The 17,110-nt window shown below is 42.3% G+C and overlaps 2 protein-coding genes across 3 annotated transcripts in view; one reads left to right on the top strand and one right to left on the bottom strand.

Annotated features, from left to right (window-relative positions):
- LOC141756882 (alanine--glyoxylate aminotransferase 2, mitochondrial-like) overlaps positions 1–17,110 on the top strand; it is a 308,692-nt gene that overhangs the window by 244,666 nt on the left and 46,916 nt on the right. The gene's annotated exons all lie outside the window — the stretch shown is intronic.
- Positions 1–17,110, bottom strand: part of cntfr (ciliary neurotrophic factor receptor) — a 269,991-nt gene that overhangs the window by 219,161 nt on the left and 33,720 nt on the right. For both annotated transcript variants that reach the window (XM_074616858.1, XM_074616857.1), the window contains one exon: positions 1,877–1,917. The gene's annotated coding sequence lies outside the window, so the exon portion shown is untranslated. The remainder of the gene's footprint in view (positions 1–1,876; positions 1,918–17,110) is intronic.

Here is a 17,110-nt window from a genome sequence, read left to right on the forward strand (position 1 = left end):
CGACCTTTAAAAGGCTCAATATAATTGTGTTTCTATGGCAAACAGTGTTGCCGACAATGCCGGCAAAAATTATGAAAACCAAAGTCTGGAGAAAGATGTGATTCTCATTGAACCTGCAACTTCTTAAATCAAGACTATAAACAAGCATATGGTTAGGGTACCAAGCAAGGATGAACTATGCAAGAAGATTTAGAAGGTCACTGTGCTTTCCTTGATGACCTCAAAACTAAATTCAACCCTGCTCAAAGCAAAATAAAATATCTGAAGTCCTCAAGGGGAAAAAGATTTATCTTGAATCCCATTAACATGCTCACCAGTAAGAGACAGAAAGACTCCTGAGTCTCAGTCCCCTGAGTCTTTTTCCTCTTTCCGATTCATTTAATGTGTCTTGTGTTTCTGAATCTCACTTTCTTTGTTCATCATGATTATGCGACGTGACACGTGCCTCGCTGTGGGCCAAACGTCCCCGATGGGGAGAATAAATTCTCGGGCTTAAACTCAATTACAGTTCTGGGCGAAAAAGCAGAATGGCGGAGTAATTACAGTGCATTACACCTGGTTGTCAGCAGTAGCCTGAAGCTTCTGCGGGACTTGTGTCCTCGGTTCAAATCCCAGAACTGTCGTGGGGTTGAGAGAGGGGGGGGGGTTCCGGCTGGGGAAAGCAAATGAGTAATGCTCTCCCCTCCCTCATCGACTATAGTCGAGCTGCCCTGAAGCGAGCCCCTTCACCCCCGATGTCTCTGATGCAGCTGCTGACTGAGCAACAATTTGCATTTGCTGATTCTGTATGCAAATATCATCCGTCATTCATGTCTGAAAATAAATCTATCAAGATCGGATGCCGCCTTTTTGGTTTTTTTTTTTGAGTGGCATTAAACTTTAGCTTCAGGTCCCCTTGTGAGTTCATAAAAGTGTGTATACAAACTATTAGTGTTCAAAGGCGTGGACTTCCCCGTATGTAACCGTATAGTCCTGAGCTGTCAGCGTGAATGCATGGCCGTGGCCTTCGTGGAATCTGGATATGTCTACGTGTGTGTCCGCTCCGTCTGCGTATTTCCTGTACCAGTGTGTGTTGTGTATCTCCTGCGTGCCCGCACTTCTGAAGTCTCCCGTATCTGACCGCCGACGTGTGTGTGTCGCTGGCATTTCTGGACGGAGGAATTCTATCCGCCTCTGCGGAGTCCTTTCAACGCCCGCCACCCCGCACACACACATCACACATCCTACTGCTGACACGTGCATGTCACCACGGCAACCAGATACAGCCAGAGACATGTTACTGACAGAGAGACCACCGCACTGGCAGGCCAGAGGTTCTTAAGACAGCTGCTGGGATCGCTTGTTGAATCGTAATTTTCCGACAAGATTCGTGAAATCGAACAACTAAAAGCAGCTCATTGGGAATCTTAGCGCTGATTCAAGAGGCCGTGGCTATAATCTCATACAGCCCGCCTTGCTCCCACATATGCCAAACAGGTCCGCAGTATTTCTGAGGCTTTTCACACATGTGGCTCCCATTGTTGATTTGATCTCTTACAGAGTGCTCAGCACTGAAACCATCATCTTCAAAGCGGTGTGAGGGCGATTTCATGTGATGGTAGAACACATTTACAAGACGATGCAGATTCACTGCTTATATGGTGGGTGAGCAGGAAAACAAAGGGCGAGAGCAACATTGATGCCTATTTATACGGGAAATGAAATGAGTTTCACGCACCCCTGGCTTGTGAAACTTACTCAGCACAAATAACAAAAGCAGAACATGAGGTCTAAATTCGACGAGATAAAAATTGAAAAGCAGAAAAAAAAAAAAAAATTGAGTTGCAGTGTGTGTTTGAACAGGAGCAAAAACGTATACGGTGTCTCGTCAGCTTACCTTGGACAGGACAAAACGTCAGCACGATCCTCCTCTTCACCCTGTCAAAAGAAACAACCCAGAGTTAGTCACTACTCCCACAGAGAATGTGCAGTGAAGGATTTGAGTTTTGAATATAACATTCAATACTAGCAGTCAGTCAAAAAATGGGGGGATTTAGTTTTGCCAAAGTGATTATTCCTGTGTTTTTTTAGACGTCTGCCACACTGGTCACGACCAAGCGGCAACCTCCGGGTCTGAAAAGTGAAGCCAATGCGAAAGTGCCTTAAACTTGCATTCTTTCTAGCAGCCAGCAGGGAGCGACTCCTCCGGTTGCAGAAAGAAGTCAGATTGTATAGAAGTCTACTAGAAAATGAGCCTACTTCTCACTTGATTTATTAACTCAGTAAACATTGTAAACATGAGTCTATGGTCTCAATTGCTATAGTTTCAAAATTAAACGATAAAGCAGGGTATTCTTTAGGGCGTGATTTTTGTGATTTCCATTTGCATGTAAAAGGTCTGCAAAAGTTACAAAGTCCAAAGTCCACGCCAAAGGGAGTTACTCTCCCCCACAGAAACACTGCTCCTGAACTGCCTGAAACACCTTGGTTGAAGTCCCGCCTTTTCTTCCGTAACGTGGTGATGTCACCAAATAACACATTTGCATAAAACCTGCCTAGCAGCTAGTCTGGCACGCCCCCAAACAAAGCTAGTTAGAGCGGAGCTGAAGCGGAGTCCGAAGAGTTTTGTTTGGCTGACCAATCACAACAGTGGGCCAGCACAGGTGGTATGAGAAAAGGAAAGCACTTTTTGAACATTAAAGCATGTAAACATGTTCTTGTAGAAACCCCAAATACAAGCATGAACCTGAAAATAAGCATAATAGGTCCTCTTTATTTTAGCAAAGAGATTTGAATTAGTGTTTTTTAGAAGGGATAATATCCTGCTAAAAATCTTGGAAAAACGTTTTTTTCAATAGATTTGGTTGACCTCCAAGAACAGCCTAATGGAAATACTGCAAAGAGATTTTTTCCCCAATTCCTGCTTCTCCAGGCTATCCATCCTTCCAGCAATATTTCTTCAATTATTTTCTCCCTTCTGCTATCTCACTATCCCACCTATTTTTTTCACTCTAGAATGGTGCCTATTTAATCAGCAAAGTCAAAATCTAAACATATTATGCACCCCATGGGCAGTCTAGGGCAGCCTTATCTACTCTGTGCATTCGTTCCTCCCCTTCCTCCCTCGCTTCTTCTTTCCATCTGGTTTCACTTCTCCCCACCTGCCCATCAGTCTGCAGCCAGGGACAGGTGAGCCTATTACACGCCTCTCACACTGTCTACTACACACACACACACTCATACGAAAGCATGCACAAAACCACACTAGCTCTACTTCATGGTAACTTAGCGTGCCACGCACGTCGGCCGAAATCTGCTGTGCTGTAAAACGGCTGTTACCACAGCGGCGTCACGCTCCTGATGAAGTGGTCTAGAGTCGCACATAAAAACTGCAAAGAAACTCCAAAACTAAAGAATTAGAATAGGTACGACTGAATAAAATATATTGGCCTCTGAAATTGGATTGTTTAGTACCAAAGTGAGATGTTGAGAGTAATTGAGTCAACTTTTACAATGACTTAAAATGCACCAGGAGAACGAGCATGAGAGTGCAAACTAAGTACATAGAGGTTTCACTTGCCTATAGCTCAAAATGATCAGACTGTAAGGAACCAGTGCAGTCAACGTGCAGTCAAACAGAAATCCCTAATGATCTACACAGCATTACCTCAAAGTGACAGTAATACATCTGTGGGGGGATCAACACCAGAGAGTCAAACATACTTCTGCAGCCACTGAGATCTAAGCAGTTGTTAAGTAGTTGTACAACATAGTTTCCGAGGATTAAGTGGCGACAAAATTACATCTTCTTAAAGGGGCTAAATACGGGATTGGGAGCATTTCTATTGCCTCCACACGACTCTCAACATGGCGACGACGAGCCGGCAGCTCGGAGGTAACGGTAATAACAGCCCGGCTATGTCAACAACAAATAATAAGAACAACTTTATTTATAGAGCACTTTTCATACAACAGATGTTGCTCAAAGTGCTTTATAAAAGAAAATAAAAATGCAACATACAAGGGCAATAAAAATAGATAAGAGGACAGTAGATATTAAAATATATTAGTGAAATAAAAAAACAGACCATCAAGAATAGTACAAATTTGAGATAATTGGTAAAAAAAATATATATAATAAAAAAAATAAGAAATATTAATAACACTAATTAAGATACATAATAATAAATAGTATGACAATAATTATAAGCCAAATTAAATAAAAAGGTTTTCTGCTTTCAACACACACAGATGGAGAGGGACTTCATTCTCTGCTCAGGTAGACATTACTCCTCTATATCTTTACATAGCAAAATAGTTGTATGCTGCTATATTAATGCTCTGGGTATCATATAGAGCACCTTTATCTGACCGTTATATTTTATGTGGAAATAAAGAGACAAGTTTTCATCATTTACTTATTTGTGATTGAATGAAATTTACTGAATTTATTTGGGAGAGAAAACGGTCCGCTGGCCCTCTAAAGGTTTCGGTCGAGTGCCAACAAGATAACGATTATGTAATCTGGGCTTAAAAGTGATGATCAGTGCACCAGCAGACAACTCACCCTGATGCATTAACTACAGCGAGAGCATTAAAAGCCAGAAGACGTATAAATAGTTTTCCTTAATATAGATGAGAGCAAAAAACGGCCTTATCGTGTAAATCCTGTTATAATCACAGCGGTCTTTGGCCAGGATTCACTTGCATGAACTGCGGAGGCTATAGAAAAGTTCAGTACTGATATGCCTCCTTGCTTCATCCTATGGGGGTTTCAGCTCAGTAAAAAGAGTTTTCAGACTTTGTGTCTTCTTACAGTTTCTACCACAGATAAAATCTGACTTCAGTATCACAGTTAGATATTTTTGCTTTGTTTTCATCTTTTTGTTTTCATGTAGAGTCGAGGCAGCCCGTTTCACTTTCTCTAGAGGCATCAGTGGCTGAAAGGCTATTTATTTATTTCCAGAAAACCCTGCCTGCTTGGCTGGAGGAGAGAGACAGAGAGAGAATGAAATGCTGAAGGTGGGAGAGATTTGCCGATGCTGCCGTGCAGAAACATTGCAGGACGTGCTATCATGTGAAACATCACCTTTTAGACGCTCCCGCTCTCCCTCTTCTTGTTTGTTCCTCCTATATCTGCCTCTCTCCTTGTCTCAGTCTACCCTTGCTCTTTTTTGTCTCTTCGCCTTACTCTCTTCTGTGCCTCTCCACACACACACACATTTCTCTCATTTTCTCCTTCTCCCAGACCTTGACACCAGCTGTACTTTTCCGATTCAGCAGTTCCTCAACTCTCCAGATGACACGACGGGATTTCACGCCAGCTAAGAACACACAAATAACAACGACGCTGAACAAAAAAGAGCAAAAAAATAATGATAAAAGCCCAAAACAAAAACCGAGCAAATCGGCAAAAGCAAATCCCACAGGGCCTCTGTGCAGTTCCAGATAGGGAGCTCGAAAGTATTAGCAAGCTGGGCCAAAATTATTTATGCGGAGGGTGAAAGAAAGAAAGAAAGAAAGAAAGAAAGAGCAAAAGTGAATAAGAGCAGGGAGCTAAATATACAGTCGCTACTACAGAGAGAGGGATTAAATTAGATGAGATGTGAATGCGAAACAGTGAGAGAAGACTCTCGGAGGTAATTACACACTCAGCATGTGTCTTTTCAACACCCCCATAACAGCAGATCACCCCAAATATGTAGCCGCAGATATCCAAACTCCCCACTTATCAGACAAGACAAGACAAGACAAGACAGAATAATGGGCTGACAGTCAGGATTACAAATTCATTGCATGAGCAAGACGTTGGTAAAATGTAAACTTTTGGTTCTGTTGATGCCCAGTACATGTTCTGCAGTATGTCCACATTCCTTCAGAGTCGGTTTGGACGGTATTACTGTCAACAACTCGACAATACTGTCATGAATACGGACGCTCCGCTTTCTATGATGCTGTATAATGATGGCGACTGACTGTTTGGGGTATAAAGCCGTTTCAGTCCAAGCATGGATTTGTAAAAACTGATATTGTGGGTTCTTATGAGTGCTTACACACCCCTGCGGAACATTCGGGCGGGGAAAAGATAGTCGAACGGACCTTGGGGTCAGCAGATTTCCACCTGCGGGAATATACATTTGACCAATGAAATCCTTTGTTCCAACTGATCACCCTAATTCTGCATAATAATTAGCCATGTGCTTCTGTTTTGTTGCACAGAGAGTGTGGGTCCGCACCATTACCACGCCGGGTTACGCCTGTGGTGCGTCGAGTAGTAGTACATTATGCTATAACAACTGAATGAGCGAATATCATATAGCAGACCAGTCAGCCGGCGATTGCTGGTATATCAATTTCTCTTTGGCATCATTATCTCGTTAACAATTATGACACAATAAACCTCGGACAGATCCATGTTTTATTTAAGGTGACGCCTCATCCCGCCGGCAAATGTTTTCCCCTCCATTTAAGAGGCTAAGTCCTCCCTTGTCGTTCCTCATCACTTCTCGCCGTCTGGGTAACGGATTGACGAACAAATGGGCTTTTTACCATCGTATACCGTCGTATACCGTCGTATACCGTAATATACCGTTTACCCCGGCGAAATGTCAGGAAGGTATGAAGGTATGAATCCTCCCAAGCCTACTCCAGAGACCGGGAAAATTACTCAAAATGTTGTGAAAATTAAAGATTTTGCGTTAAGCCACGCCATGCCATGTTTGGCTCAAAGCCCACGATTCCACCGTTTTAATCCTGGACCAACTAATGCTAAACCAGACAACCTGGAGGACCTTTAATTTGAAAAGCAAAATAAAACCGTTAATGTGTCTTGCGTCAAACACTGGATTACTTTTGTATCCATTTTACACTATAAGCACATGTACTGACACTAAATGCTAATTAAATGATTATGTTTTTCAAAAGACTATATCCTACTGGTTTTGTTATCAAGCTTGCTCAGCAAGTGACAGACGTGGCAGTTTGCCATGCCTAATAGCCACACATAATGCACTTTACAAACAGATGTCTTCACAGTACTGTGATTTGTTTGCAGGGATAAAGAATTACAGCGAAATGGGGGGGGATTCACTGCAGCCGCCAGCCAAAAGCTGGGATAGCATTTATTCATTTGTCTGTTTCTGTTAATCTTGTCACTTCAGCACGTAACAAGCTTTTAGGAGTAAGGTCAAATTGTATCATCACTTCCCTATAACCTGTCTTGCAACATCTCTTATTTATTTCTTCCATCTGAGGGACAAAACACGCTATAACACAGGTTTCACAAGGCTTCATACACCTTGATTTGGTCTGACAAGAAATGTTTCCGCACAGAAATATACCTGCTCTTTTCTCAAACATTCACACATTCAGCTTTTACTTCTGAAATCTAGGGCAGCCAAAGGAAGAGCAAACTTTGGCGGATAAAAACATCACCTTGAACAAACAAACAAAAAATAACCCCTAGAAAATTAAAAGGTTGCACCTAGCAGAGTTACTACTATAAATCAATGGGCTAAAAAGAAGTCATAGGAGCCACTGAACTGCACATTGCACAAAATCCAATGAGAATCCAGCCAACAGTCCACCCCAAATACTCCCCTACTGCTCTGTTTCCCTGCCTGTTCGGTTAAAGCCAAGGCTATTATTAGCAAGCGAGGGGATCAGGTTAAGAAGATGAAGGCAGAAAGAGCACGGAGAGACAGAGCATTTAACTAAAGGGCATAGTGAGGGGCTAAAGCCACAGACAACAGGTCCACCTGCCAGTTTAGTGGCAGGATTTGTTTACCAGCCAAGTGAGCAATTCCAATAGAATTAATTAATCACATGCACGACAGCACAGCATGAATCCAACAGAGGCGAGTGCAGTTTTGTTTGAATGTCTCATTTCTGGCTGTAATAAACATAAAAGAGAATATTATGGCGTGGTAATGATGCTGACATCTAACAGAGATCAATGAGGACTAAATAAAGATGATAAGAGGGAGCAGGGAACGGTGAGATGGAAACCACGTAAACCCACAAGCGCAGTTTGCGTTGGTCTAGGGGGCTCATTAAATCCCCTAGTGGCCGCGGTAAAAAATGCATGTAGGAATTTAAATATAATCTAGGCTATAGTTTATGTAATAACACAACAAAAACCAACAAGATAGCTTTTTGCGGTCTTTTTATTTACCTGGTGGAGATTCCAATACACTGCAGATCTCTCTCTATGTTTTTAACATTTTCTGTCTGGTTTTGTGGTTTCTGCAAGTTTGGTTTCTATGGTAATTATGCAATATTTCATCACTCATTGTCCCAACCCGGTCTTATGGGAAGGCGTATAAATAGCATTACACAGACATTCCACGTGTCATGAGGGCGCATTTTAGGCTTTTCGCATGAAATCTGTATGCCACACAACAAAATTAAGGTAATGTCCGCAGTTAGGTTTACGCAAAAAAAAATCCACTCACTTAGGTTTAGGAAAAACATCATGGTCGGGCTTAAAATAACTACATAAACAACGTTACGCAAGTACTGAAAACATGTCACAAACCTCACGAAAAAACATTTGACAAATGTCACTAATGTAACTTATAAAACAAAACACCGGTCTCGAATACCAATCTCCTGATTAAAAGTCCTGTGTTTGTTGGACCCAACCAACTCACCACCCGCCCACCATAAGCAGTCTGTCTCATTTTTTATTCTATGTCAAAAGAAAATAGTGACAACAAATATAAAATCAAATAATGGTGGGGAAAAAAGCAAACGTAACAGTGAGAAAAAAAAAACACATGAGGATTGCGCAGTTAGGATGTCAGAGGCTAAGAGAGCAAACTGGAGGCAGAGAGTTCAGACTATAAGCCTCATAATCTGCTTCATAACTGTCATCTGACATCACTGCAGCAGATGCTTTATCTTGGATCCTGTTCTCTCTGCCTATCCTAATGTAATGGGTGGGGGTCTCTGTCATACTGTAATGTAATGGAAACAGAGAGGACAAAAGGACAATAGACAGAGATGGTTTAGTACAGCCCACATCATAAAGTAGGGGGGTGTGGGGGTGAATGAGAAGTGTCCTCAGCTATATACCATCCTATCTGCCACGAACAGAGAAATTGATAGATACAGGAGAAAGACGTGTGAGTGCATATGTGTTTGTTATGCAGCCAGCAAAGCAGCTTGTATACAGCTTTTAAAAGTGGCACTACTTAGTTTCTTAGGTAGGCCAAATGCACCATAAAGTGCATATATAATGTGTTGATTTTATGTTCACGGCCACATGAAAGTGAAAATTTGAAGGCAATATTTCCATAAATATGCACACATTTTCCACTGGCAACTGGTATAGCACAGTTATTCAGGAGGAGAGACAGAAATATCATGATCTAAAAAATAACAATATGCACATAGTTTGATATTGATTACACATAACCGGCAAGACTGTTTGTGTTTTTGTGATTCAAGAACAATCGGCGGTACTCGGTACTCATTCTTCGACAATACCGCTGGTACCGTAGGTATCATCAGGGCTCGAGACTAACAGCATCCCGTCGACAATAGAAAAAATGTGTTTGGGACGCAGCCCCTAAGCAGCTCAGTCCTGCACGGAGCTAAAAGCTGACGTTATGATTGCCATTATGATGCGTTCAGGCTCTACTCAGTAAAAGTTAATAATGGGCAAAGGTAAATTCTTATGTTGTCATGATGTTTTCAAATATAATCTTGTAAAATGTGGGGTTTTTTTGCGAGAAATGTGAATAAATAGAGTTGTCTGAGGGAGATGTTTTCACAGCAATATGAAATAAATAATAGAGAAGGAATTATGACCTGTTTGAATTACTAACAAAAATAACAGGATGTAATATAGTAATAAAAGGAGTGTATGTTGAAGTGCATGGGATTTTTTGCTTTGTTTTTGACCAACTGGTATCGAGAATCGTGGAAATTCACTGGCATTGGTATTGACTACTAAATTTGTGGTATTGTGACATCCCTATAAAAAGCAGCAAACAGTGAGGATGTAAGCGTTAGAGGTCCTGTCTTAATCTTCCTCTAATCACACTGTATAAATAATGGCATGTTACGTGTAACCTTGATAAGTGTGTGTGTGGGAGTGTGTGAGAGAGTCGTGCGATTGCCTAATTAGGCCTGCATACAGTATCTCTCATAGGCTGGATTGTGTTCCCCAAAACCATTTCACATCTAAATGCCGTTCACAGCAGTTATAGACAAGTTTAACAGTGACACGTTGCTTTACATATCACACTGACTTTATTAAGCGTGTGTTATGAGTTGAGATCTTTCCCGCTACCTCAGTTACTGTCTTGTCTGGTTACTTGTGTCCTCATGTGGCATCCCTCCAGCAAAATATAGACCTCAGGCATTGGCTTACCTACTGTTTATACTATAGGCAGGGTAATTGATCAGAATCGACTCATCACGCTTCACAAGGAGGCTGAAAACTTAATCCCTAATTTAATGTGTTATCCAACAAGATTTATGTTTTTAAAAAGAATATAGAGCAAAGTCATATTTTAGATGAAACTGAGAAACTATCTACAACTAATGTTAATGTTATTTTGGTATTATGTTGTGTATTGTATGTTCCCCTGCACCCTGTCTTGTGTCATTTTCTGGCCAAACGTGTAAATGTTTCCTTCTTTGTTTCCATCTCAGTGTTCTCAGTGTTTAGTGTACACTGTGGACCTCTTGTTTATAGATTTATAGCTCCAAAGAGCTGCATTACTTTGTGCTGGTGGTTAACTGTGGTCATGCTCAAGTTAAAGTGGTTTGTTATGCACAGATAGATTTTGAAGTTTGGGTAAATAAACCCTTCATTTGTAACGTTGCTTGGTTTCTCACACAAACAGAACCGAGAGGCTCTGCAGATCGTGCCCAGAATGACCCTCTGTAAAGAGGTCGGCGAGGAAGGGGGTCAACAATTGGTCAAGGCCTTACCCGATCACTCACCTCATGTCAGTCTCACACAAGATACATGCTATGCAGGCAAGCCTTTCGTGCACACTTTAGATGAATGATTTCCAGTTGCAAGCATGTAGGGACTAACAAAACAAGAATAGACGGCGCTGAGGACTGACATTTTAACTTCTTACCAGGCAATCATGTAATGAGAACAACCTTTAATTTCACACCGGCACAGAACAGACGACCGTAGGCTATTACTCATTATTTATAATTCCCAAAATACACCTTTGTTCGCAGCTGAGTGACATTAAAACGATCAAATCTTGAGCTCAAAACTGTGTTCAAATTATACTACTGTAAAAGGCAAAATTAGAAAATAACACGACGGGAAGAGGTGAACTTTTGATGTCAGCTCTCGGAACAGAACGTCGGGGTTGATTCTGCATGATAACTGTATATTTTAACTATGAGAGATGTCACGGTGGGCTTCCATAAACCATGAGCCACCGGTATTTGATCCCCCATGAGGAAAAATGGGAGTAAAGCAAAACTTGAAATATGCCAAGCGAACTTCCATCCCCGACTCTGAGAGAGTTCATTTAATGTCAGCGTTTCGACAGATCAGAAGTAGGATCGGGAATATATTCTTCTGCTCAGAAAGTCAGGGGGAAAATATAAATGTCAAGGAAGGAAGCTGCCGTTGCTTTCTACTGGGAAATATTCATGGTATATTCCATTTTACCCTGTAACACTATGTTTCTGTCAGAATCGTGAGCCATGCTGTGCATAAATCAGATGCCTCAAAATGACAAAGTACACCACAGACTCTTCAAAGCGGGTATTTCTTTTCTGACATTTAAATAAATCTTATTGACTAGTTTTGAGAACTATTCTTTGTCATATGTGATGATTATACTGGGCCTTTTTTTCACAATGGCCTGATGAGGGGTTTCTATTAGCCGCGTTTTTGTGACACCAATATGGCAAGTCTGAAAGCTATTAAATCATGAAGAGGAAAGTAAATGCAAAATGTCAAAAGCGATAAAGAAAAGGTTTCATCTTAAAAGCTAAGAGAGAGACAAACACAGAATAGCAAACAGAGGTAAAAAAATAAATAATGAACCCTCAAGCCAGTGAGAAGGACAAAGAGAGGAGAGTGAAAGCCCGGAGGGATGCTCAGGAGATACTCACTCCTCTCATCATCGCATGCTTCCACCTCTGCACCAGGAGATGTAAATGCAGCGAGAGCAGAAGGGGAGGCGAGAACGGAGAGAGGGAAAGAAGAGAAAATGTAGATGGTGTTCTCTCCTCTGGCAGATTGATAACAACTGTCTGACTTGGTTTCAGATGGGAATGCAAGGGCAGAGAGAGAGGGAGAGAAAAGGGAGGAGGGATATGAGGTGAAATGAATTGAAAGGCTTCATTGAATAGATGGAAGAGGGAGGGTAGCTGACAGTTTGACAAAGATGATCATATTTGGTGGGAGATGAAGATAGAGATGGAAGAGGTTACTGGGAGGGCTCCGAAGGGGGCTAAATGTTGTTCTGTCTTGAGTGTGGGCGACTGAGGCCATTTCACAAAAGGTTGTTTGGCTTGAAATGAAAGTTAATGGGACAGACTGAGAATGTGAGTTAAAATGTTGATGTGCTTTCCAGGAATTTACACATGGGAAGAACAGCAATGATATTTAAAAGAATGAAACACCATAAACCGGTGCTGGAAAGTTGAATTTGAAGAACTATGTTATATTACACTGGCCATTCACAAAAAAAAAAATCTAATTGCAAAATACCAATGAAAACGTAATGAAAAAGGAAAAGGAAAGACAATGAGGAAGGTAGTTTTGCAAAGTCAGCCAACACATTTTCCCTTCATCATTGTGGTCTGGCAACAGCAGCCAGACACTGGCTTGGGGTCAGGGGTATCGGTAATGAGCATAGACCTAACGCAGATGATTAGATGATTAGCCTTTAAAGGTGATAAATGTGAGATTGGGACATTGCTATTGCCTCCGCAAGGTTCTCAATATGGCGACGGCTGAGCCGGCGGCTCACAGCAAACAGTGATAAAGTCAAGAGGAAAATTACTGAAGGATTTTTCATCTTCATCTCATCTGATCATTCAGATACACGGATATTTTCACAACCACATGGCCATCTGTAATGAAGCTAAGTGGTGAGTGAGAGTGGTGTGAAAATGGTCGGCAAACGCCGCTTTGTTTCATGTGCGTATCATAACAACGGCTTGTATATGCGCAGTCCTCGGCCTTCCGGTTTCCCTTTTTGAATGACAAACACAGACTACCGGGACTTGCTGGTGTGAAGAGTTACTTCATCTCACGCATGCGCAGAACGTACGTGGTAGTTGGCCGTCGGCTGTAGTCTTTGTGGTGTGTTGGAGTGCAACATTTTGGCCAAGACAAAGGCGATGGTAGGCGACTCAAAGGTCTGCTGTCGTCGCCGCTAGTTCTTTGATGTCAAGTTGGTGTGTCTGGGCCTTAACAGTGAAAAAATGGCAACACTGCTGACAGAGCTAACAGTGATATGAGGGGGAACCAGAGGGTGAGTGCTAAGCTTCCGCAATGGCGCCGTCGGTCGGGATGGCGTTATCAGCGGTAACCGCTGTATTAGAACAGCAGCTATGAGCTAGCCAGTGGGGCACACTCACATGCACTAAAAGGCACGCCCGGCTATGTCAACAAAGCACAGAGAAGACAAGACACAAGCGGGAGATTGACTTCATTCTCTGCTCAGGTAGACATTACTCCTCTATATCTTTACATAGCAAATAGTAGTTTGCTGCTATATTAATGCTCTGGATATCATATACTGTAGAGGAACCTTTAAACCAGCCGCTACATGATTGATAATTGGTCTCCTTTGCTAAAAAACATCAACATTCTTTTCGCTGATTCTAGGATGTTCTAGGTTGTTCGTAGGTTTTGCTTCGTTTTCAACTTGGGAAAAACATGCCGATTGTTCTGGAAACCTCCCATTTCTTTTCAGTTTAGATCTAGGATGCATAGTTCAAGAACTTGTTCTTAAAAGTTGGCAGAGATGCAAATCAATACACAACTGAAATTAAATACAGCGTTTCTTGCCGTCATCATCTAAACCGCTCCCAACAGTTCACTGGTTGGCTCAGATTTCAGCTGTTAGCCTCGGGGGATAAGTCAGTGAATCATTTTGAGACTATCTCCAACCAAAAACTGAGCTCATATGATTTAAGATTAAGGTCTTACAAGGCTAAAGGGAAGGACTGAGGGCTACAGCTTGGAAGGCTCAAAGAGTGACAGATGAAATGACTGGCAGGTTGATAAAAAGGCTTTCATCTCATGCTGCAGAGTGAATGAATAACTGGATGGAGGTGTGGTGAGAAAGGATTAGAAAGTGGAAGAGAGGAAGTGAGAAAGACATTGAGAATGAGTGAGGTGGTCTGGGAACGTCAGAGTATACTGTCACCTCTGGGCTATGTAGGACTGAGAGTAGGGATGGGAATTGATACGATTTTATTGATACCAGGGCAATTCACGATTCAGTTTATTAGTCCAATTCTTTAGCAGTTCCCTTTTTAACTCCTGATACATTTTCTGTGTGTAAAAAAGCAGTACGTGTACACAGGTTTTCAGTGTCAACGCAGCGGTTTTATTGTCTCAGAGTCTGAACACAGGGGCTCCTCCCACACCAAGCGTCCGTCTCTGACCCTCCGAGTTGAATCCCCCGGGCACACAGCTGGGACCACACCCGCTGAGAAGGGTACAAATATTTTCGGTTCATTATGAAGCTCTGGCGAGCCGCTCAACTGTCAGGAAAACATGCCAGCATTGATAAACGGATCTGATAACCTCAGAGACATTCAATTCCGATGGATCGGACAATTTGGAGCCGATTCCCAACTGGAACCGGCTCTCGATTCCCATCCCCAACTGAGAGGTCAGCGATAAGGGGGAAAACAAGGAGTGGAGATAAGGAGAGCAAGAAAAGGGAGAGGAAATGGGGGAAAAAAAATGTGTCAGATGTGGGCAAAAGAGGGAATCAGCAGGGTAGCAAACGCTGTCAAACCTGGCCAAAGATGGGAGAGATTGATCGCAAGGCCAAGTGGATGAATACCAAGAAAGATCTAAAGAGCAAGAGGGAGAAAAGGGGGATGGATGAAGGGAGAAAATGAGGAGCAAAACTGGACTTAACTGCTCATCAAAAGGAGGGAGGGTGCAAATCGACGGATAGAGACAGAGTGGAGGGAGGGCAGAGACTGAAAGACAGCAAAATGGTGTGAAATTGACATGAAAATGAGGGGATGCTTGGGGAACAGCCAGCACGCTGTGACACCTGAGGTTTGTGAGGGTTTAGGGTAGGGTTGGCTCAGCACGATAAGATAACTGCCACCTTATCTGTGGTTGCAGACTGCTAACACACACACACACACACACACAGACTGACTGACTGACAAATCAACACACATGCCGCTCGCCACCACAGTTTCCTTTGGTCAAGGGAAAGCAGACATGGACAAAGCACTATTAGAAGATTGGCAGACAGGTGTTTTGGGACCGTGATTGGAACTGATTCCGATGTCTGTGTGTGGTTTTGTGCTCATATGTGTGTATACTGTGACAAGGTAACTTAACTTTATAAACTGAAAACAGAGCAAAGGTCCAGGAATTATACTGGTTTGGTGTTATTGAACTACTTGAGTGCAAGCTGAGGTTTCTCTGTGTCTGTCTGTTTTTTATAAGTATGTGTAAGATGTCTTTATGTCATGTCGATCAATCGAGGTTGTTTTTTTCGTTTGCTACTATAGAATGCATAAGAAGTGGACGTCCCATTGGTTTGTGGACTACAGTTTTGAGGCCATGAGTTTGGCCTTTTGGTCGTCTCCATCTTGTTTTTTTGGATCCAGAAGTGATACGAGAGGGTGGAGCTAAGGACAACCGAACGCTGAATAGGACATTTTTAGGTGACCAAAATGTGCCGTGGTAGTAACCTGTCAATCACAAGGTAGCCACGCCCTAAAGCATACCCTGCTTTATGGTCTATTTTACTCTAAATGGGACCATAATGTATTATATGAACATCATGCTGTATTGACTTCTATACAATAGACTTCTTTTTGCAACCAGATGAGTCGCCCCCTGCTGGCTATTAGAAGTAATGCAAGTTTAAGGCACTTCCACATTGGCTTCACTTTTAAGAACCGGAGGTTGCCGAATGTTTGCAAAATCTTGGTCCAGGTTATACGTGTTGTTAGTCACACACTGTCTCTCACCATGGCTTGTATGTAATCAATATTTCAATAGTGGGGGGAGCAGAAGTATAGACTTTGACCATTTTGGGATAAAACGGGCTGAGAAAAATTTAGAAATGAAAGGGTGACAGGCAGTATAGAGAAAAAGAGGGAGGACATTCTGAGAAAGATATGAGAAAAAGCTGGTGACAGCATTTTGTATTGTAGGACAATATTACTGCATTATGTACCATATTTAAGGAGAGACTACGGACATAATTAAGACACACTAGCAAAAGGCAGATTACAAAATTCAAATAAATTAAACAACTTGTTGGAGCTTTGCAAATTTTGCCGACCTGGGTGTCTCGAACAGAGGCGCTAACCGCTGCGACCAAATAATCAGACAAATACTGTACCCCCCAAAGGGGATCAGTGCCGTTTAGATCCCTATTATAAAACAAATCAACATCATGATCCACCATCATTACTTTGGCAGAGAGTCAGGGACAGAGATTAGATTTTTATACCCTGGTTGCTTTGACGTGAAGGCTATGAGAGCCAGTCTAACGATTCAACGGTCATCTCCAGCCATAAATGTTAATTAACAGCCTTAGCTGCTGGACATTCATTTCCTGCCATAGCCGAAAGGGAGGGCTCATAAAAAATAGGGTGTGTGTGTGTGTGTGTGTGTGTGTGTGTGTGTGTGTGTGAGGTGTCCTCATGTGTGGATGTGAGGGCGAGTGAGTGTCCGTGCGTGTGTGCGCAGCATCACGTGTGACAATGTGTGAACGTCTGCGTGTTCCAAGGACATGCGGTGATGAACACTGTCCCAAAGGCTCCTCTGTCCTTTTCTAATACAGCAATAAGCCGTCAGCACAAACCATAACTAGCTAGTCACACCATGACAACATAATAAAGCTATACACGGGGACAAAGTCAGGTAAAAGTCACACCATCGCCCACAATTTAGAGGTGTACACACACACGCTATGTC

This window comes from Sebastes fasciatus, chromosome 19 (genome assembly GCF_043250625.1).
Source record: "Sebastes fasciatus isolate fSebFas1 chromosome 19, fSebFas1.pri, whole genome shotgun sequence".
NCBI classification, from domain to species: Eukaryota; Metazoa; Chordata; class Actinopteri; order Perciformes; family Sebastidae; genus Sebastes; species Sebastes fasciatus.